We start from the raw sequence: 22045 nt of genomic DNA, 5'->3' as shown, positions 1-22045 counted from the left end.
TCACTCCCGTAATTGAAATGGATTGCCATGACTCCATACTCCTTGACATGGCCTGAAAGGCCCTATCTGGTCAGGCTCTGAGCTGCCTCACCAGCCTCTTCCAGAACCTCTCTCCCTCTTCTTCTCTCTCTACTGCCTTCCAAATCCAAAACCACACTGTGTTCCTTTCCACCTCAGGGCCTTTGCACATGCTACTTCCTTCTGCGTGTGGAAGGCTTTTTCCTGACCTTTAACACCTTCTTCCTGACCTCGACCTAAATATCACTTCTTTGGATCGGCCCTCCCCATTGTCCCAGAGTAGGTCAGGTCACGTTATTATTTGTTCCCAGCAACATTTATTTATCCTTCCTAGTATTTACCAATTGTGAATTTTTAATTGCAGAATTCATTTATCCCTTTAACTTTACTGAGTGCCTACTATATGCCTGTATTGGATTGTTAGGGCTGTTGTAACAAAATATCATAGACTGGGTGGCTTAAGCAACAGAAATTATCTTCTCACAGTTCTGGAGGCTGGAAGTCGGAATTAAGGTGCTGGTAGGTTTGGTTTCTCCTGAGGCCTCTCTCCTGGGTTTGTAGATTACCACCTTCTCTCTCTGCCCCTCCATAGGTCTTCCCTCTTTTGTTTTTCTAATTTATTGCTCGAATGTCTAAATGATTACTTAGCTGAAAACAGATGCCTCTCTTGGAAATTTTTACTCCCCTCCCCCCAACCATGTCAAGGAATTCTGGAGGAGGTTTGCACAGTCTCAAGAGGAGTCAGTCTGATCTCCATACCCAAGAGAGCAAGTCTCCTCTTTTACTGCTATTAATTCTCATTACCACAAGGTGTCGCTGTCAAAGGCTCTGTCTGTGCAGTTGGACAGCTGGTGCTGATTTGCTCTGGGACAATGATGCCCCCTAGAAGGCTCCCCTTTCATCCCAAGCTGCTGTGGCTCTTTAAGGGGAAAAAAATCCCACATTCTCAGTGGTATATTCTGTAAAAATGTCCCCAGATTCTTGTCGCTCATCTCTGCTTTCATTCTTGTTCCATGGAGTATCCTGAAAGTGGAGAGGAAGCAAAGATTTCAAAAGACACTGGAGGAAATAATTGGTAGGAAAAAAAGTTAAAGTTGCTGTTTTACACGTGAAATCCTGGTACTACATTGTATCGAATAGCCACAGACCAAAATCTTGAACTGTAATTTACAGTGTATATCTCTATTGAGTTTGACTCCAAAACCCTGGGAGAAAGAAAGGAAAGTCACTGGAGAGTACAGAGGACCTGGTATCATTTTCCTTGCTTGTAAGTACTTAGAATAGAGAGAAAAGTGCTCTGGATCTGCAGCAGGAAGACATGGGGTCAAGTCCTTGCCTTGCTGTTTAATTACCTTCATGAACTTGAGAAGTCACTTGATTTCCTTGCCCTCCATGTCCATATATCTGCAAACGTGGTACATGACCAATCCTTTACATCTTACAGTGCTCTTGTGAGAATCAAGTGGATTGATCTGAAAATTACAAAGCGTCATATAAATATGAGGTCTTTCCAAACAGACTTAAAAAATTAATAGGCTATTTTGGGGGTGCAGTTTTAGGTTTACAGCAAAATTGCATAGAAAGTGCAAGACGTTCCCATAAACCCTTACTCCCTCTGCAGTTCCCCCTCCTGTTAACTTCTTGAATCAATTAGTTACAATTGATATGCCAATATTGATGTATAACTATTAACTAAAGTCTCTGGTTGACATTAGAGTTTATTCTTTGTATTGTACATTATATGGGCTTCGACAAACGTGTTATGACATGTATCCACTGTTAGAGGATCATACAGAATGGTTCCACTGCCCTAAAAATCCCCTTTGCTGTATGTGTTCATCTCGTCCTCCCTCTCCCCCAACCCCTGACAATCATTGATCTTTTTATAGTCTCCATTGCTTTGTCTTTTCCAGATGTCGTATGGTTGGAATCATATAGTGTGTATCCTTTTCAGATTGGCTTGTTTCCCTTAGTAATATGCATATAAAATTCTTCCATGTATTTTCATCGATAGCGGGATAACTCATTTCTTTTTATTGCTGAATACTATTCCATTATAAATGAATTCCCAATAGACTTTTTAAAAAAGGTTTTATTTTTTAGAGCAGTTTTATTAAGTTTGCAACAAAATTGAGAGAAGGTAGAGATTTCCAATATACTGTCTGTCCTGACACATGCAGAGCGTTCCCCACTATCGATACCACTCACCAGGATGGTACATTTGTTACGATTGATAAACCTGTATTGATACACTGTAATCACTCAATGTCCGTAGTTTACATTAGGGTTCACTCTTGGTGTGGGTTTGGACAAATGTATGATAGTATATTGCCATCATTCTGCTATCATACAGAGTATTTTCACTTCCCCAGATTTTTTACTCAAAAAAAAAAAAAACAACCCAAGACTACATTGTAATAGAGTTAAAGTAAATATCAATAGCTCCATTAATGAGAAAAAGAATGTGCTAAGGTCAGCTTGACATGCAGGTCGTCGGGCAAAGAGGCTACACTGCCTTCATACAGGTAAGTGCGCTGGAGGATGAAGATGTTATGGGCTGGTTGTAAATGCAAGAACCAGGATACTTCCTCCTCTGCTCCCTCCTGGGAACACAGCTCAGCTGCCAGCAACTTGGCCCCCTCAGTGCACGGCCTGAGCAGTCACTCTGAGGCACCATACCTGGGTTTGGTGCTGTTGGCCGACTAAGAAAAAAAATTCTAATGTTCTGGATCTCTCAAACCACATTACTCCCGGCTGTATGCCTGATATGTAAGAGCATGCAATAAATGTTTGAATGAATGAATGAATGAATGGCTGAAGAAGCAGAATAGGTCCCAGATCTGGGAACTGAGGGAAGGTTCTGGGAGGAGGCAGAAAGATCTGGTCATTAGTGATTTTGTAAATAACCCGTGGAGATACTATTGCCAAGCCCAAGACCCCCTTTACCAACTGCTGAGCACTGCAGAGGGACTGTTTGCATTAGATTCAAGCCAAGACATCCCCAAGATCCCTGACAATAAAGGAAATAACAGCCCCGTGCCAGCCAATAGACCCAGAGGAAATTAACGCTGGTGCGGGGTTTATCCCGATTTTCCTTCTACAGCCGGATCTTCAGCGCCACCTAGTGGTGCTCCCTTCGGGTTCACTGCATTGCCAAAGCGCCCACCAGGGCTTCCTGCCCTGGTTTAAAGCTGGGAGGATTAAAGCCTTCTTCTTAAGGTTCAAGATAAGACACTATGTGGAAATAAGGAATAAATTGAGAGCTTTAGAATTAATGTCAGAGAATTTTAAGTCACAGGACTTAATCTCAGCAATTACATACACAGTTAGGAGCAGGATCTTGTATTTGTGCTTACCATTTTGCTGTTTTGAATACTGAGCAATTCCGGACAATGGGGCCAAGATCAAAAATTAAAGTTGTGTAAAGAGAATACAGAACTAAGAAGTGGAGAGAGAGAATCTGATCCAGCCCCTGACTCCAGACAGGGGACGTGTCGTTTCCATTTCACAATTAAAGCAAGTCAGTCTCCGTTCACTGCCCAAGGTCAAGTGTCCAGTAAATGAGGCAAGAACCCTGACTGGGTGGAATGTCTTTTCCCTTTGCTATGCTGCTTCAAAGTGCCCTCTTTCTTTTGATATTTTCTGTTTTGCTACGATTTCTCTGATATTCTCCCACGAATGGGTCAGTCTTTATTCTATTTTATACTCACAACCTGTTTTCTTAAGGGCTTTGGTTACTCTGTCCCTCACACAGGAACTAGAATTCCTGACAATTTTGATAATGTGGATGGCAGTTTATTACATTTGTTGTATACATTAAGTACCTTCTATATAATGCCAACTTATATCCCTTTATTGGTTATAACATTTTAGGTCCATCACTATATGTAACATTTAAAATCTAATTAACACAATTCACAATGGATTTTTAAATCTGTATTTTCTTTAAGAGGATGCAGTTTGGAATTGAAAGACCACATGTGTACTTGGCGTGAGATACTGAGCAGGTGATAGCACATCCAATAACTAATTTAATTTTTATGACTAGCCTTATAGGTAAGTTAGAGGATTATCTTTATATTGATGAAGAAACAGAGATTCAGACATGTTTTTTTTTAAATTTTTTAATGTTTATTTTTGAGAGAGAGAGAGAACAGAGACAGAGACAGAGCATGAGCAGGGGAGGGGCAGAGAGAGAGGGAGACACAGAATCCGAAGCAGGCTCCAGGCTCTGAGCTGTCAGCACAGAGCCTGACGCGGGGCTCAAACTCACAAACTCTGAGATCGTGACCTGAGCTGAAGTCGGATGCTTAACTGACTGAGCCACCGAGGCGCCCCTCAGACATGTTTTTCTAATGTTTATTTATTTATTTTGAGAGAGAGAGAGAGAGAGAGAGAGAGAGAGAGGCAGAGAGGGAGGGAGAGAAAGAGAATCCCAAACAGGTTCTGTGCCGTCAGCACGGAGCCCGACATAGGGCTTGAACTCACGAACAGGAAGTAACCTGAGCCAAAATCAAGAGTCAGCACTTAACCAACTGAGCCACCCAGGCGCCCCTCAGACATTTTAATAAAGCACCCCCAGTGACGTAGCAACTGGTCAGAAGAACTAGACATTGAGCCAAGTTTCCTGGTTTGAAGTCTAGCACTATCTCTGCCACACCACTTGACTCCACCAGAATTGAAGCCAAGAAGTGAAGTTTTATTCCCAGCTTAAATAATACAGAAAACACCATATGCTGTATTATTCCTTTGGAAATTTGTATGCTCATTTGTATATCAGAGGTTCTATTGAATTCTAATATAAAGACACGTTTGGCCTAGTGATCCCCAAGCTTATGGCATTGTTGTTGTTTGGGGTGTGTGTGTGTGTGTGTGTGTGTGTGTGTAACTATTAACCTTCCTCTGAAATAGTGCTCTATAAACACACCATGAGAAATGCTGGCTGGACAGTCTGACTGGGGAGAGGGGGGCTTGAGAGATAGTTGTGAACTGAATGAAGATTCAGTCTTTCAAGGTAGTTATTGGGTATACTTGCCCAAAACAGCTTAGAGGATGATTTTATTTTAAAATTCTTGTTTCTAACCATCCTTGTTCAAGAAAGAATTAATGTAGGAGAACAGGACTTAGACGGCATGGTGATCATCTCCAGGCTTCTCCATGAAAATTTAAAATGTATCTATGCTATGGTATCATCTCACTTCCTTTTTGTGACATCTCTCAAATTTTCTTGTATTGCTACCCTAGTGGCCGATCTTAATCTGCTCATCTCCACACGCACTAGGTTTCAAAGTTACCTTTGACACCTATTCCCATTTCCTCAGTGTTTTGTCAGTTTAAGGTTAGGGAAAAAATCTGATCAAGTTCATATTGATTATATTACCAGTCCTTAGTGCTTCAGGAGTGTTTGCAATTGATATAAATAATTCTCTAACTGGAAAACTTCAGTTAGCTTTGGAGAGATTTGGGGGAAAGAGTACCAAAGATTGTCTGCCTCTAACCCTAAACGTGTGTGTTCTATTTTCCCATGTCACTCAGTGTCTGCAGTAGATTCAGTGCTGTCCAAACTGGGACTCTCATCCCAGTCCTAAATCTAGAGGCACAGATAAATAGGTGCAGAAAAAGCATTTTAAAAAAGGCAACAACTATTCATGACAAAAACTCTCATAAAACTAGGAAATGCAGAGAACGTCTTTGAAGTGATGAAGGCCATCTATGATCAACTTAGAGCTACGATCATTTCTTTCTTTTTTAAACCTTTTTCTTTTTAAGTAAAGTCTACCCACAACATGGGGCTCAAACCCAACAGCCCCAAGATCAAAGGTCACACGCTTTACTGACTGAGCCAGCCAGGTGCCCTATGATCATTCTTAATGGTGGAATTTTGAATGCTTTTCTCCTTAGATCAAGAATTAGACAAGAATGCCCACTCTCACCAATCCTATTTAATATCACCTTATTAATTAATTAGTAAGATAAGAAAATAAAAGAAATACAGCACATTCAGATAAAAAGGAAGTAAAGCTGTCTTTATTGATAACTGACTTGATTGTATACATAGAAAATCCTTAGGCCTCTACAAAAAAAAATACCATAATTAATAGTGGAGTTTAGTAAAGTTACAGGATCCAAACTGTATTGCCTTAGGCCTCTACAAAAAAAAAAATACCATAATTAATAGTGGAGTTTAGCAAAGTTACAGGATCCAAACTGTATTGCTACATTCTAGAAACAAATAATTGGATATTAGAATTTAAACAGTACAATTTACAGTAATACTAAAAACATGAAACACATAGATGTATTAAATAAAATATGTACAAGACATGTACACTTAAAACCTAAGAAACATTACTGAGATAAATTGAAGATGCCTAAATAAATGGAGAGAAATACTATGTTCATGGATTGAAATAATATTGTAAAAAGTTTGTCTGCTCTCCATCACAATCACAGTAGACATTTTGGGTAGAAATCGACGGAATGATTTTAAGCTCCATATAGAAATTCAAAAAACCTAGAATAGCCAGAGTATTTTGGAAAAGAAGAACAAAATTGGAACATTTACACTATCTAATTTCAAGACTTCCTACAAAACCTTATTAATCAAGATAGTATTGGCATAAGGTTAAACACATAGACCAACAAAACAGAATAAAAAGTCCATAAATAGATCCATGTATCTGTGGTCAAATGATTTGCAAAGTATTTTAGTGGTAGAAAAGATAGTATTTTGAAAAATAATGCTGAAACAACTGTATAATCATATGTAAAAAAGAAACCTCAACCCTTACATCATACCACTCACAAAAAATTAACTTAAAATAGATCATAGACCTAAATATAAAGGAAAACTATAGAACTTCCTAAAAGAAACATGGGAGAAAATCTTAATGATCTTGGGTTAAGCAAAAAGTATCTTAAATAGGTCACATAAGTTTGAACCATAAAAGAAAAAAATAAATTGTATTTCACCAAAATCTAAATCTTTTGCTCTTCAAAAGACTCTGTTATGAAAATGAAAAGGCACATCACAGACTGGGAGAAAATATTTATAAAAAAAAATACGTGAAAAAGGACTTGTATCTAAAGTATGTAAATAACTCAAAATTCAATTAAGACCTATCACCTAAGTTTTCAAAATGAGCAAAATATTTGAATAGATGCTCAACCCAAGAAGGTATATAATAGACAATTAGACCCATTAGGATTCCTCCAATTTAGAAACTGACATACCAAGTGTTGGTGAGGATTTGGAGCCACTGGACCTCTCATAAAGTGCTGGTGGGAATGTGAAATGGTACAACCACTTCGGAAAATAGTTTGGTAGTTGATTAAAAAGTTAAAAATACACTTAATCATATAACCCAGCCATTACATTTCTATGTATTTACCCTAAAGTGGTGAAGACATAAGCATATGTTCACACAAAGACTTGTATACAAATGTTAACTGTAACTTGATTTATAATACCCTAAACGTTAAAACAACCTAAACATCCATCAATGGGTGAGTGGATAAACAAATTGCAATAGACCCTGAGAGTAGGCTACCACTGGCAGTAAGAAGAGCAAACTGCTCATACACCCAACAACATGGATGCATCTTAGACACTACGTTGAGAGAAAGAAGTCAGGGACAAAAGGCAACTACAGTGTGATTCCATTTATATGAAACTCTGAAAGAGAGAGATGTAATGTACAGTGGCAGAAAGCAGAGTCATGGCTGCTTAGTGCTGGGGCCAATTGAGGGCATGAGAAAGTTGGCCAGGAAGGGCAGAAAGACACTGGGGCAGTGATGGAAATGTTCTGCATTTCCATTGTGGCCACTCTAGGAACATATACAGTCATCAAAAGTCACCAATTTGTACACTTAGAATGGGTGCATTTTGTCATATGTAAATCGTATGGTAATAAAATTGATTTTTAAAATTGTGGCAGGGAATGAAAGATCAGAAGGGACAGGTTTTGTTATATTTGTGTGTTGAAGTGGATGGTTTTTGAGTAGGTGTTATATGCTAAGAGGGAAGGACAGTGGAGATGGAGGGAGAGAATACTTCAGGGAGAAGATTACTGGTGAGGCCGATTTCTCAGAGAGGAAGAAGGGGGTGCTGTACAAAACACAGGTGGATGCATTAGCCTTGGGTGGGAGGAGGGAACATTCTTTCCCAGACGTACAGTGGTGGAAGGTGCTGTGTGGTATTGTTTGAGTAAATATATGTGTAACTTAGTATGTGGGAGGGCAGAGAGTGGAGGAAGTTCGTGGTTCACTTAAACTTTAATATTTATTTTAAATTCTCTCTCTCTCTCTTTCTATATATATATATTCCTATATATATAATTATATATTATATTGTTATTATATTATATATTAATATTATTATATTATATATTATATACATAGAAATATATATAGTATATACTATATATATACAGTGTGTGTATATATATGTGTGTATATATATATATATATATGTACACATATACATATATAGTACCTGGCATTATATATATATTAGGATGTGGCTACTCTGCAGGAAAAAGAATAATGTCACTGCCTTTACAGAATTTAGAACACTGTGGTGGGAAGAGGGGTCAGGCGTTAAATAACCACACAACGGAATATGTAAATGCAGGTTATTATGAATTCCATAAAGGACACGGGAGCTTTGGCCAAGTGTAGCAGTAGGAACCTGATTTAGATGGATGATGCAGGAGGAGTCTGTTGGGTGAACAGGTTGTGGGGAGGAGAATGAGTGGGAACAAGGTGATCAGGGGCCTCAGTGAAGACCTTGAAGTTGGAAAGATTTTGGTACATTTTGATACAGAAACATAGTCATGGGTGAATTTTTTTCATTTTATAAGAAAGTGAAACCACAGAAAAATAGATATGTGAATTTCTAATCATTAGAGGATTCTCCAAGAGTATGATTAAGATTCATCCACATACAAGGCACCTGGCTGGCTCAGTTGGTAGAACATGCAATTCTTGATCTTGGTGTTGTGAGTTCAAGCCCCATGTTGGGCATAGAGATTACTTAATTAAACTTGGGGGCGCCTGGGTGGCTCAGTCAGTTTAGCATCCGACTTTGGCTCAGGTCATGATCTCACGGTCTGAGTTCAAGCCTCATGTCTGGCTCTGTGCCGACAGCTCAGAGCCTGGAGCTTGCTTCTGTTTCTGTGTCTCCCTCTCTCTCTGCCCCTCCCCTGCTCGTGCTGTGTCTCCCCCTCTCTCAAAAATAAACAGTAAAAAAAAAATTTTTAAAGATTCATCTGCATACAATTCAAGGTTTTTGTTTTGTTTTTCACATAGAATGCATCACAAGCCAAGTACAAAGGCAAATAAACCAGGAAAATATTAGCAACAAACAAATCAAAGGATTACTGTCCTAAATCTATAAAGAGCATGCATCAAATTGATGAGAAAGGCATCAAACTATCAGTAGAATCCAGTTACTATAATATTGTCTTTCTAAAATGTGATACTTTGGTCATAAAGTTAGAGAATTTTAAAAAGAAAAATAAGTGTAGGAGGCAAGTTGGGAAAATATAATAAAAATGCAAGTAAAAGACATAGCAAATATTTTATGGAAGAGAAAATGAAAATGGCTAGATGGACATAAAAAGCATTTTAACTCATAATAAAAAATATAAATTGCAAAAAAATGAAATGGCATTTTCCTAACAATTACATAAATAGAAATTGGGAGAAAAATTAATGACGGTGAAGGTGCTATCCCATATAGGTAATGGGAATGGAAAATGGTTATAAGTTTTTAATAAAACAGTTTGGGAATATGCATCTAGAACCTCAAATATATTTCCTCTGATTCCAGTTTTTAAAATTAACCCTAGGAATGTAACCATAAAAGACTTCAAAGATCTTGTTTTTTAGTTAAAATCTCAAAGCCCTACCTTTTAACAACGAAGGGATGTATCCAAATGTTGCAGTATCATACATTAATTAAAGAGGATTTAAAAAATATTGTGATCTATGTGATCCTGGGACTATGCAGTGACAGAGGGCAAGAGACTTTCCCTGCTACTGTACCCCAAAGACATCATATTGGCTGGCCCACTCCATTAATGCCATCATAGTGAAGGAAGGGTGCTGGGCACTGTATCCTCTACCACAAGAAGGCATATATTCTTGAGGCAACAAATATGAGATTTTGTTTCCTGCAGTGGCCCATTTCACAGATGAAGAAAAGCTATCAGATTTGAGTGGGTTCAGAGCATGAGAAGGCTCCTTTGCTCATCTGGTACATCAACTTTGTCCTTCAGCCCTTAAGACCTAGCAGATTTAATACCCCTGGAATCTAGGAGCAGATCAGGATGTCGAACGGAGCTCACAGCAAGACACCGTGAAGGATGCACAGATTGGCTTTTATTTTCTCCGCCTGCCATGCCATGCCAGAACCACTGTCTGAGGACTTATCAGAGGCCTTAAAAATGGCCATGGTATCTTGTACAACATTGCTTCTAACCAAGGAGTCCAAGTTAGATAATGGGCTGTAGCCCATTAGAATCGCTGGTCTTATCACGTACCCAACCCCCAGAAGCAGCTGGTCTCACAGAATAGTGAAATAGTCTATTAAAATTCACTTGTGCCTCCAGCTGGTTAAGTAAGCACTTTCAGTAAGGATTGTTGCCTGAAAGATAGAGAATACTCTTTGAACCAGCACAATATATGATGTTATTCTTCCTTTAACTAGAATACGTAAGCCAGGGAATCAAGTAGTAGAATTGGGAGTAGCACATCTCATGAATGCCCAGTGACCTCCTTCTAAAATGTTTACTCCCTGTCCCCATTGTATGAAAAGCTTAATGTCTAAAATAGAAATGCTGGTACCAAGAGAACAATATTTTTACTGTACTTGAAGCTTAGACTACCAACTGGGTATTATATCTCATGAGGTCACTGGGCACACAGGCAAAAATCAGGGTTATGCTTTTAAGTCAGTGTATCTGACACATCCCACGCGTCAGTTCATGTCTAAGGACCCGTCTCTTGTTCCAGCTGTCACTGTGGCAACCAGCTTTGCATGTGCTCTGACTTTGGAGGGGCACAGCCAGATCACACCCATCTTGAGTATGTGGCTCAGGGCGCTTGTCTCGTATCCCTGGCATCCTTCTTGATACTGCTGTGAGATCCTGCTCAGCACCCATGCCTGCACTTGAAGGCAAGAGCTGGTGAATAGATCCTTCCCCTACTTCTCCTTCCAGGGATAGTTCTGAGACTTAGTGGATGTGGGTATTCGGAGGACAGTCCCCGCGGATGAAGCAATGGTTCACACTTACAGGTGGCCAGCTTGATAACACATCCTCACTTGGGAGACCACTTTTGCTGCCTCACCTCTTTGTTCCTCCTTCTTTTGCTCCTCCCTGGGATTGCATGTCTTAAAAAATAACAATACGTTATAGCTTTCAGCCTCTGCATTCATAGATGGTAGGCTAAGATAGCTGGCAATGTGTGAAGGGTGTGGATGGCCATGCATACACATGTACACACACGGGCAAACACACACTGTCACATACAAATAGTATTGAAGGTGTAAAGGAGGGTTAAAGAGAAAAACAGCAGCAGTAAGAGAGAGGAGGAGGAGGAGAAGGAGAAGGAGAAGGAGAATGTGTATAATTGATCCTGCAAACTCTCATTATTCCATATTGAGATGTGCTTAAATTAGGCACAGCTGGAAATGCCATGGAAAGTCTTCCAGTAATGAAATCCTGTCCCTGCTAGTTTCCGTATTTCCAGGGAAATTGGGAGAAAGACAGGAACATTTGGTTTAGTATGTGACGAAGGGAGCATCTTTACTAGGGAAATAACTAGGGTCTGGAGCTCAACTAACAGAATCTACACCTGAGGCCAGATCTTGCATTCTTTGTTGAGTTGGCTCAGTCCTACTGACTCAGCTTGTAACCAAACCTGCATAAAGTGAAGACAGAAACGAGTCATCAGGGACCTTAAGCAAAAGATCTGGCTCTCCCAGTGAGGGACTTTTACCCAATTTTTAAGGGCAAATGAAGTTGTCGCTATACAATGAAAGCAGGGAGTTATATGCATGAAACCCAGGGGATCACCGGGCACTTCTTTATTTTGCCAAGTCTAAGGGCAAATGTTCATGAGGGACTACTGTGTTTCTGTCCAGGCAGGACCTCAAACTCAGTCCCCTGAGAATGAAGATTTGATCTCCTACCTCAAATTTTAGCCGGCTACAACCTGGCGTAAGGTGAGGAAGTACGGAATGGGTAGTGGAGGGGCAGGTTATGGTCACTGTTACAGGTCAGAGACTAGTGGCAGAACAAGAACTGAAACCCCCACCTGTACTTCCTTTCCCACATATGTTTATACATTTTCAGTTAATTCCTTTGCCTTCCTCTTCCTATGGCTGCTTTTAGGGTTTTGCTTTTAGTGTTCTGCAGGTTCAGTATGGAATATCTGCCAGTATGTTTGAATACTGCTTCTTCCTATTCTCTATTCTTTCCTTCTGGAGATACCACTAGATGGTGGTGGGATCTTCTCATGCTCTCTTTCATGCCTGTTAACTCTCTTTTATATTTTGATTCTCTGGTAAATGAAATAAAAGAAGAATTAAATAAATGGAGAGATAGTTCATGTTCATGGACAGAAAGACTCAATATTGTCAAGATGTCAGTTCCTTTTATCCATAGATTCATTATGATCCCAATCAAAGTCCCAGCAAGTCAGCTTATGGATATTGACAAACTCCCTCTAAAGTTTATATAGAGAGGCTAATGACCCCCAAATAGACAACACAACATTGAAGGAAAAGAACAAAGTTGGAGGACAGATGCTACCCAACTTCAAGACTTACTATCAAGCTACAGTAATCAAGGCATTGTGGTATTGATGAAAAAATAGATAGACAAATGGAACAAAATAGAGAGCCCAGAAATAGAGCCACATAAATATAATGAACTGATCTTTGGAAAAGAGCAAGGGCAGTACACTGAAGCAAAGATAGGCGCTTCAACAAATGGAGCTGGAAAAACGGGACATCTACATGCAAAAAAAAAAAAAAAAACCAAAAAACAAAAAACAAAAAACAAAAACAAAACTGAATCAAAACACAGACCTTGTACTCTTCACAAAAGTTACTTCAAACTTTTGGATCATAGACCTAAATGTAAGGTACAAATCTATAAAACTCCTAGAAGATAGGAGAAAACCTAGATGACCTTGGGTGTGGTGATGCTTTTTCAGATACAACACTAAACATGATCCCTGAAAGAAAAAAACCTGATAAGCTGGCCTTTATTAAAATGAAAAAATTATTTTGTGCAAGAGGCAATATCAAGAGAATTAGAAGACAAGCCACAGAGGTGTCTGGGTGGCTCAGTTGGTTAAGCATCTGACTCTTGATTTCAGCTTAGGTCATGATCTCACAGTCATGAATTTGAGCCCCACATCGGGCTCTGCCCTGGTAGCACAGAGCCTGCTTGGGATTCTCTCTCTTTCTCTCTCTCTCTCTCTCTCTGCACCCCTCCCCCAGTTCATGCTCTCTATCTCTCCCAAAATAAAATGAACTTCAAAAAAAAAATAAGATAAACCACAAACCGGGAGAAGACATTTGTAAAAGACACATCTGGTAACGGACAACTATTCAAAATATGCAATGAACTCTTAAGACTCAACAATAAGAAAACAACTCGATTTTTAAAATAGGCCAAAAACCTTTACAGACCCCTCACCAAAAAAAATATACAGACGGCAAACGAGCATATGAAAAGATGTTCCACATCACGTATCATCCGGGAAATGCGAATGAAAACAACGAGATACTACCACACACCTATTCACATGTCCCAAATCTGGAACACTGGACACAACCAAATGCTGGTGACGGTGTGGAGCAACAGGAACTCTCATTCATCGCTGGTGGCAATGCAACATGGTGCGCCCACTCTGGAAGACAGTTTGGTGGCTTTGTACAAAACTAAACATACGCTTATCATATGAGCCAGCCATCATGCTTCTTGGTATCGATCCAAAGAAGTTGAAGACATGTCTACACAAAACCTCCACACATATGTTTATGGCAGACTTACTCATAATTGCCTTAACTCAGAAGCAACCAAGGTGTCCTTTGGTAGGTGAATAGATAAATAAACTGTGGTCCATCTAATGAAGTGTTATTTGGTGCTAAAAAGAAATGAGCTATCAGGCCATGAAAAGACATGAAGGAAATTTAAATGCTTATTGTGAAGTGAAAGAAGCCTATTTGAAAAGGCTGCATAATGTATGACTCCAGTTATATGACATTCTGGTAAAGGTAAAACTATTAATACAAAAAAGAAAAATCAGGGGCGCCTGGGGTGGCTCAGTCGGTTAAGCGTCCAACTTCGGCTCAGGTCATGATCTCGCGGTCCAAGAGTTTGAGCCCCACGTCAGGCTCTGTGCTGACAGCTCAGAGCCTGGAGCCTGTTCCAGAATCTGTGTCTCCCTCTCTCTCTGACCCTCCCCCATTCATGCTCCGTCTCTCTCTGTCTCAAAACTAAGTAAGTGTTAAAAAAAATTAAAAAAACAAAAACAAAACGTCAGTGGTTGCCAGGGTGGGGGTGGGGAAAGGTAAAGAGGCAGAACACAGAGGATTTTTAGGGCATGGATAATTACTCTGTACGATATTATAATGATGGATATATGTCATTATACTTTCTTTAAATCCATAAGATGTACAGCACCAAGAGTTAACGGTAGGGTAAACCATGGACTTTGATTATGATGTGTCAATATAGATTCATCAGTTGTAACAAATGTGCCACTCTGGTGAGAGAAGTTGATAATGTAGGAGGCTATGCAAGTGTAGGCGTAGGGACATGTATAGAAAAATCTCTGTACCTTCCTCTGAACTTTGTTATAAACCTAAAACTGCTCTAAAAAACAAAGTCTTAAAAAATTTACTCGAGATTCATTGTTGATGGAATCACCCCCCTCTTGTTCCAGAATACTTAGAATTGAATTACCCTGGGAGACTGGGTTTTGCAAAACAAAATTGGAGACCTTGTTTGATGCAATGAGGACCCCACCTTTGTCATTTTTCACTCCCATATTTTTTTTTATTAAAATTTTTTTTTCAACGTTTATTTATTTTTGGGACAGAGAGAGACAGAGCATGAACAGGGGAGGGGCAGAGAGAGAGGGAGACACAGAATCGGAAACAGGCTCCCAGCTCTGAGCCATCAGCCCAGAGCCTGACGCGGGGCTCGAACTCACAGACCACGAGATCGTGACCTGGCTGAAGTCGGATGCCCAACCGACTGCGCCACCCAGGCGCCCCTTTCACTCCCATATTAAACAGGCAGCTAGAAAGTGTCAGCCAGAGCTAGATGTCGCCAGGAGGAGTAGGTGGTAAAGGATGACAAGGAGACACATTAATAAGAGAAGCCCTGTTCAGAAAAAGGCAGGCCCATACAGAGCATGGGTGAGAATGGGCATTACAGAGGGTCTGATAAAATCCCATGTTACATTGTGGAAGATATTCTCTCTCCTAAGAATCTGCTGGTTTCTTAAAAGGCCTCATTTACATGTTTCCAATCTGGCAGTAGTAGATGCAGTGGATATTAAAGGTCACAATAAGGAAGAGATTTTAAGCATAAATACCACAAGAACACCATTTTATACTTTTTCTTAGGGGAAACTAAGCAGTCTAAAGAAGAATCTGTATGCATAAAGTAAGTAAACCAAGAATGAATGTTAAAAGAATTCATACATAGTTTTCCACGGTGGAAGTTCTAACTCCTATCAGAATAGGGGGCACCTGTTCCCACAGGCAGATTTCATCCGAGATGCTACGCAGAAGGCTGTTTGTGATGATTAGCACTATCTCAGGTTGTTCGAACCTCTGTCTTTTATTGTTAGTGGATCTGTAGACAGCAAGCGTGGCACAGGCCCAGGGGCCAGGGCGATGGCTGGAGAATGATTTTAGGAACAATAAACGTTGAAGCATATCATCGATATCAATGGTGTCTGCCATCTACTTTCATCCATATTCCTCACAAAAACTTATCATCTTTTTACAAGCATTGTCCTTACCATGTCTTCTGCCCACCAATAGCCTGTGGCTTGCAGTTTATCAGTTCAGTGCTCTTGGCTTCAAGAGACAGAAAACCCTGACTCTACCCAGCTTATGCAATAAGGGGATTTATTATTTCACGCAATAGGACATCCAGCCTTTGAGCAAGCTCCAGGCACAGGACAACCATTTGGCTCCATGATGTTATCAACGACCCAGGTTCTTTCTGCCTTTCCCCTCCTGTCCCCTGTGAGTTAGCATTGGCCCAAACTGGTTCCCTTCGTGGCTGAACAGTGGTTGTGGCTGTGACGCAGGCAGGCTGGGTTTGAGGACCCAGAGGAGGGTCCTGCAGGAGCAGCCAAGATGGTCCTTGGATTCACGCGGGAGAGAAATCAAACACCAGTTGGAGAAAGTGATAACTGAGTTTACTGAACAGTGTGAGTGATAAGTGAAGAGGAGCAGGGAGAGTGTCTGGGAGACTCAGAAAGGGGAGGAGAAGGAGGCTCATTGCCACTTGGGGTCAGGGGTTTAGATTGGAGAGGGGTCTGGGGTACGTGTTCCTTTAGGAATCCAGGGCAGGGTCTGATTAGAGGCTGATGCCAGGTGAATAACAGGTGTCACAAATTACCGAAGGGGGGTGGGGGGGTATCTAGGCCCGAGTCGGCCAAGCTTTGTTTGAAGCTAACGTCCTGGAACGTGTTCGGGATCTGCCTCTCTTCTTACGTGTTATCAGGTGTGGGGGGGTCTGGGCCAAAACTCAGAGCGTGATTAGCTTTCTTGTTTCTCCTTTGAAGTGGGAACATAGCTTCTTTGGTTTATTCAGAGGCAAAATATAGAACATGAGTAAATGGGGCCCAGCAGGAAAACAGCAGAGAGAGAGCCTTTCTAAAATAGAGTCTGTTCCGCTTCTCTCCCTCAGCAGTTTCAGGTATCATGTACACAGACGATCCCATCGGAGGGAAAAGGCGGGACCATTTCTGCCATTTTCATCTCAGCCGTATTGGGATGCGACTCGATACCATGCAATGTCCCCCTTTGTATTCCTACACGTATGCAGCTATCACCGCAGCCAACCATAGCGCATTTCATTACTTCCCAAAGGAAATCTCACATCCATTAGCAACCATTTTCCATTTCCCCCCCACCCAGCCCCGAACCCAGCCCTGGGCAGCCTCTGCTCTGCTTGCCATCTCTGTGTACTTGCTAATTCTGGATGTTTCGTGTAAACGGAATCACGTAATACGCAGTCTTTGTGACCGGTTTATTTTACCAAGCATGAGCATAACGGTTTTAAGGCCCGTTGCCGTCGCTTTTTTAAATCTCACCCTTTAAGGAGAATGAACCTTTCCTGAGGTCTCTCAGCGGACTCATCTTTAAGACTCTTTGGTCTAAATTGAGCTACGCGCTCAATTTTTTTTAATGTTTATTTATTTTTGAGACAGGGAGAGACAGCGCATGAACGGGGGAGGGTCAGAGAGACAGGGAGACACAGAATCAGAAGCAGGCTTCAGGCTCTGAGCTGTCGGCACAGAGCCCGACACGGGGCTCGAACTCGCGGACCATGAGACCCTGACCTGAGCCGAAGTCGGACGCTCAACCGACCAAGCCACCCAGGCGCCCCTACGTGCTCAATTTTTAATCCAATCGCTGGTGCTGGAGGATGAACCACTGTATGTGTCTTAAACTATGCAGACCACCTCCTGGCAGTATATTCTTCACCCAGATCTCTCAAATGTTACCTTTAACTTATAAATTATTTACCATTTTCACATTTATTGCCCCTTTCTCTCTGATTTCTGGTCTCCTTCTTATAGTGACCCTTACCTTTGTGATTACATCGGACACACCTGGATGATTCAGGATAATCTTCCCAACTCAGGAGCCCTAACTTAACCAGCCGCGCAAAGGAACAATAGGTTCCAGGGGTTAAGGGCATCTTTAGGGGGTCATTATTCTCTCTACCACAGTGTTTCTCATTCAGCACTAATGGTTTTGAAGAAGGGAGAGAAGAACACAAGATTGGGCAGAGGGAGAAGAGCTGTGGTGTATCCGGACAGCCTCAGCTGACCCCGTGAGGAGCTGTGGGGCTCTCAGAGGTGTTTTACTTTGCGCCAAATGACCAAGCTTTTGAATTCCCTCCTAGATCAGTCACTGCACGTGGGCCATCCGCAGAAAGGCGTGACCTTGGTTAAGAAGGCTCACTGCATTGGAGGCTGTCCCTGAAGGGGCCGACAGCTGAAGGCTGTCTGCCCAAACTACCCCCAGCAGCTGGGGCAGCAGGTGGTACATCTCTATGTCCAACACTCAATGCTGGTAATGATGCCTGAAAAGAGCATTTGGGAAGTTTCCATGTTTTAGCGTCATTTGTGTCCTTACGCATGTGCAAGCTACATGTTTTAAGATGTGGCTTTCCCTATAATCCCTCCTAGGGTGGGAGGTTAAGTTTTATAAAGCATGGACAATCCTTAATTTATAACTGTGTCCCTCTGGAAGCAATCTGAGGGGACAATAGTTAACTTAACCAACTGTCCAATGGTAGCCAAAAAAAGGTACTTACTACAGGGAAAATATTAATAGTATGAGTTATATAACTTCAAAACTAAATGGGGTATTACAACAACGCATTAAAATGTCAGTAAATACGTGTCATGTAATGGGTCCCGTTAACTCCTTGAAGATGAATTTCTGACTAATTTCTGACTTAGTCCTATTTTGATGCAGATATTTCCCATTTGCAGGTGACATATCTGAGTCATAGGACCCACTGTTTCTATCTATACAAGCGTGCAATTTAAGGAGGGAACACAAAATGTCTTTCAGAGACCTGCCATGCCCCTCCCACCCCCACCACATTCCTCTTTTGCACATGGAATTCTGAGGTTTGTATTCTCTGGAGATGTCTCATCTTTTCTAGTTTCATAATCCATATAGAAGCCCGGGAGTTGTTTCCAGATTTCTCTGCTGGGAGCACAACAGAGTGACATCGACGTCCCCATTTGCCACCATGCTGGCCACAGTGAATTAAAGCCTGCCTATTAAAGGAAGAATGTAAACTCACAAATACCCCCCCCATGGCCTGATGAGCACTTTTCAATTAGAGGTGGTTCTGAGTGAGGCCTGCTATGCTGTGTATGTTTGTGTTCGCCCTCCCAGGGAGCGGCTGCCTCTCTTCTGGGGTGTGGCTTTCTCCCAGGTCACAGAGACCCGCCAGCCCACCCTTCTTCACCGGCACTCTGGGCATCTGCCTTGTGATGCCTGATCTTTCCAACAGGACATGGCTCCCACTCAACTAAAATCAAGTTTTCCTCTCCTAAGTTTTAAGAAAGAACTTCTTTCTTGATTTTCTGATTGGAAAATTATGGTAATTTCATCCACGCAGAACTTCTCTTATTTTTGGGAACTACTGTTTTGCTGAAGCCTTAAAGCTTAGTCTGCCCATTGGACCATCCAGCATCTAGACCCAGACTTTTCTAGCCTGCAGGGATACAGTTCAGCAACTCATTTTCTTTTCTTTCTTTTTTTTTTAAAGTTTATTTATTTATTTATTTACAGAGAGAGAGAAAGAGAGAGGGGGGCGAGGGGCAGAGAGAGAGGGAGAGAGAGAATCTCAAGCTCAATGCGGAGCCTCAACCCAGGAACCGCAAGATCATGATCTGAGCTGAAATCAAGAGTTGGAGGCCCAACTGACTGAGCCACCCAGGCTCACTCAGGCGCCCCCAGGAACTCATTTTCAAATGCAAATATTCTAAATAGTTGGGACAGGAGAAGTGAAAATAACTGTCTCCCATGCCTTCAATATCACAACATTTTATAGCTAGAAGGTATGTTTTAGGATGATCTTCTCCCTCCCCTAATATACAGACAGAACCTCAGGAGAAAGGACTAGCAGGTTCACGTTATCTAGTGCAGCCCAGCGAGGATTCGAACCTGGCAGAAAACGCTTTACTGCCCCATAACCTCACTGGATGTTCTCATTTTTCCTAAAATATACATCCAGGGGAAGATAGGAAGGATGCATGTCTGTATGTCCCAAATGGGGAATTTAGAATGCAAGCTCTATGAATGCAGGCACCATGCGGGGTGCTGTGCATGAGTGCATCCCCAGTCTACACGCAGCAAAGTTGGTTGAGGGAATGATGGAAAGAAGGTAAGAAAGAAATCTGGATTGACTGGTTCTAACACCAACGTTGGAAGTGGGGGTGGGGGTGAGGAAGGGAGAGGTACTGGTGGGAAGAGGACAGAATTAAAACTGCCATCTGGTGGTCAGCATTGGCCCTGGCTTCTCTAGCTCTCTTGCTCTCTGGAATTTACTCAATACGTGGTGGCGGAGAGATGTTTAAAATGTAAACCACATCACATCGCCCCTCTGGCTGAACTCCTCATGGGTAGGTGCTGTCTATGCATATCTAGCCAACAGAACCTAGTAAAGCACCTGGAATGAATGAGACAATCAATCCACCAATCGATCAGGAACTATTTGCCCCATTTTGCAAATGAGTAAGCCAAAACCCAAAGGGAAAAAGTGAGTAAGGGTCACACAGGGTAGCGACAGCTCTGGCACCAGAACCCAGGCCAGGTGACGTCCCATTCGGCGGTATAACGTCCAAACTCCTTACCACCACGGCCTGTTGGGCCCACCTCCCCAGCTTACTCCTTTGCCTCCTCGCCTGCCCTGACGGCCACCTGCCAAACTGCCTCAGGCCTTAGAGCTTTTGCACCGGCTGCTCCCTCCCCCAGGCGCTCCCTGCCTCCAGATCCTTGGGGACCTGCTCCCTCTCCTTCAGATCGGTTGCCCCTTACTCGGAAGGGCTGAGACTGCCTCCTCCTCACTCTCTTGATTCCACGCATTTCGGGTTCTTTTTTTTTTTTTCTTTTTCGTACTTCTGATCTCAATTTACCCTGTTCGTTTATTTTCCGATTTAGTACCAGGTCCCAAAACAGCGTTGCCTTGGTAGGCTTCCCATAAAATACTGTGGAGCGACAAACGGAGGGGTGAAGGGACGAACGGACAAAAAAATGAGCGAAGCAGAAACGAAGGCGGCCCCCAGGCTGCGGCCCCCGCACGCCGCACGGTCCGGGCGCGTCGGGAAGGCGCAGCGGAACCCGAGGGCGGAGGCGCGGTTTCCCTTAAAAGCGCGGGGGAAGCTTGAGGGAGCACACAGGAAGGCAGGGCGCGGAGCGGGAGCGGCCCGGGTGAGCGGCGCGGGGCCTGGGAGGGGAGCGGAGCCCGGGGCGCTGGGACGGGGCCGGGCCGGGGGTTCCGGGGCGCGGGGGCGCAGCCGCGGGAGCCCGCCTGGGCCGGGGGTCCGGGCGGCGGGTGCGGGCGGGGGGATGGCGGGGTCCCGGTTGTCACGCTGGGAGTCAGCTGGCCTGGGTTCTGGTACTGGAGCTGTCGCTAGCCTGTGCGACCCTTACTCCCTTTTTCCCTTTGGGCTTCGGCTTACTCACTTGCAAGATGGGGCGAGTAGTTGCTGATCGATGGATGGGTTCATTCATTCCAGATGCTTTACTAGGTTCTGTTTGCTAGAGATGCATAGACAGCACCTACCCACGAGGGGTTCACAGACAAGTGAGAAAATCCCCACCTGACAGGTGAGGAGGGTTGAATACAATTAGAATTGGGGAGTTCTTAAACAAACAAAACACCACCACCAACCAACCAACCTGCCGATCTGCTTTTTCAGAGGAGAGATGTTGATTTGAACGTATAACATTGAGACTTTCACAGAGATTGAGGAGTAAGAATTCTTTTGGGTACTTAGAAGGAATATGCATTGTTAGCTAATACATTGCACATTGCCATGACAACTTACATACTTACAGAGAAATTTACAAAGTGCATTCACAGTTCTTTGGGGCGTGATCTTTTGAGCCAAAGGAGCCGGTGGTGTATTCTGATTTTACTGACAAGGGGAGAGAGGTAGAGGTTAAATGGCTTACCCAGGCTCTCGCTGTCTGGAAGTAATTAAGCGACTCTAGAATCTAGGCCTCAGG

The 22045-nt window shown here is 42.4% G+C and overlaps 1 protein-coding gene and 1 long non-coding RNA gene across 4 annotated transcripts in view; one reads left to right on the top strand and one right to left on the bottom strand.

Moving 5' to 3' along the window:
- Nucleotides 1-463: 463 nt before the first annotated feature.
- Nucleotides 464-21800, bottom strand: LOC113604185 (uncharacterized). The gene is made up of 3 exons (XR_003426052.2): nt 21716-21800; nt 21500-21636; nt 464-1490 (listed from the first exon to the last, which is right to left on the bottom strand). It is a non-coding gene; the product is annotated as an uncharacterized LOC113604185 (long non-coding RNA).
- Nucleotides 21097-22045, top strand: part of AGK (acylglycerol kinase) — an 83843-nt gene continuing 82894 nt past the window's right edge. For 2 of the 3 annotated variants that reach the window (XM_027075625.2, XM_053217990.1), the window contains exon 1: nt 21097-21244. The gene's annotated coding sequence lies outside the window, so the exon portion shown is untranslated. Of the gene's footprint in view, nt 21245-21391; nt 21644-22045 lie in introns of those variants that run through there. The other variant, XM_027075627.2, reaches the window with a different exon arrangement.

Source organism: Acinonyx jubatus, chromosome A2 (genome assembly GCF_027475565.1).
Source record: "Acinonyx jubatus isolate Ajub_Pintada_27869175 chromosome A2, VMU_Ajub_asm_v1.0, whole genome shotgun sequence".
Lineage (NCBI taxonomy): Eukaryota > Metazoa > Chordata > Mammalia > Carnivora > Felidae > Acinonyx > Acinonyx jubatus.
This window is presented reverse-complemented; position numbering and strand designations above follow the sequence as displayed.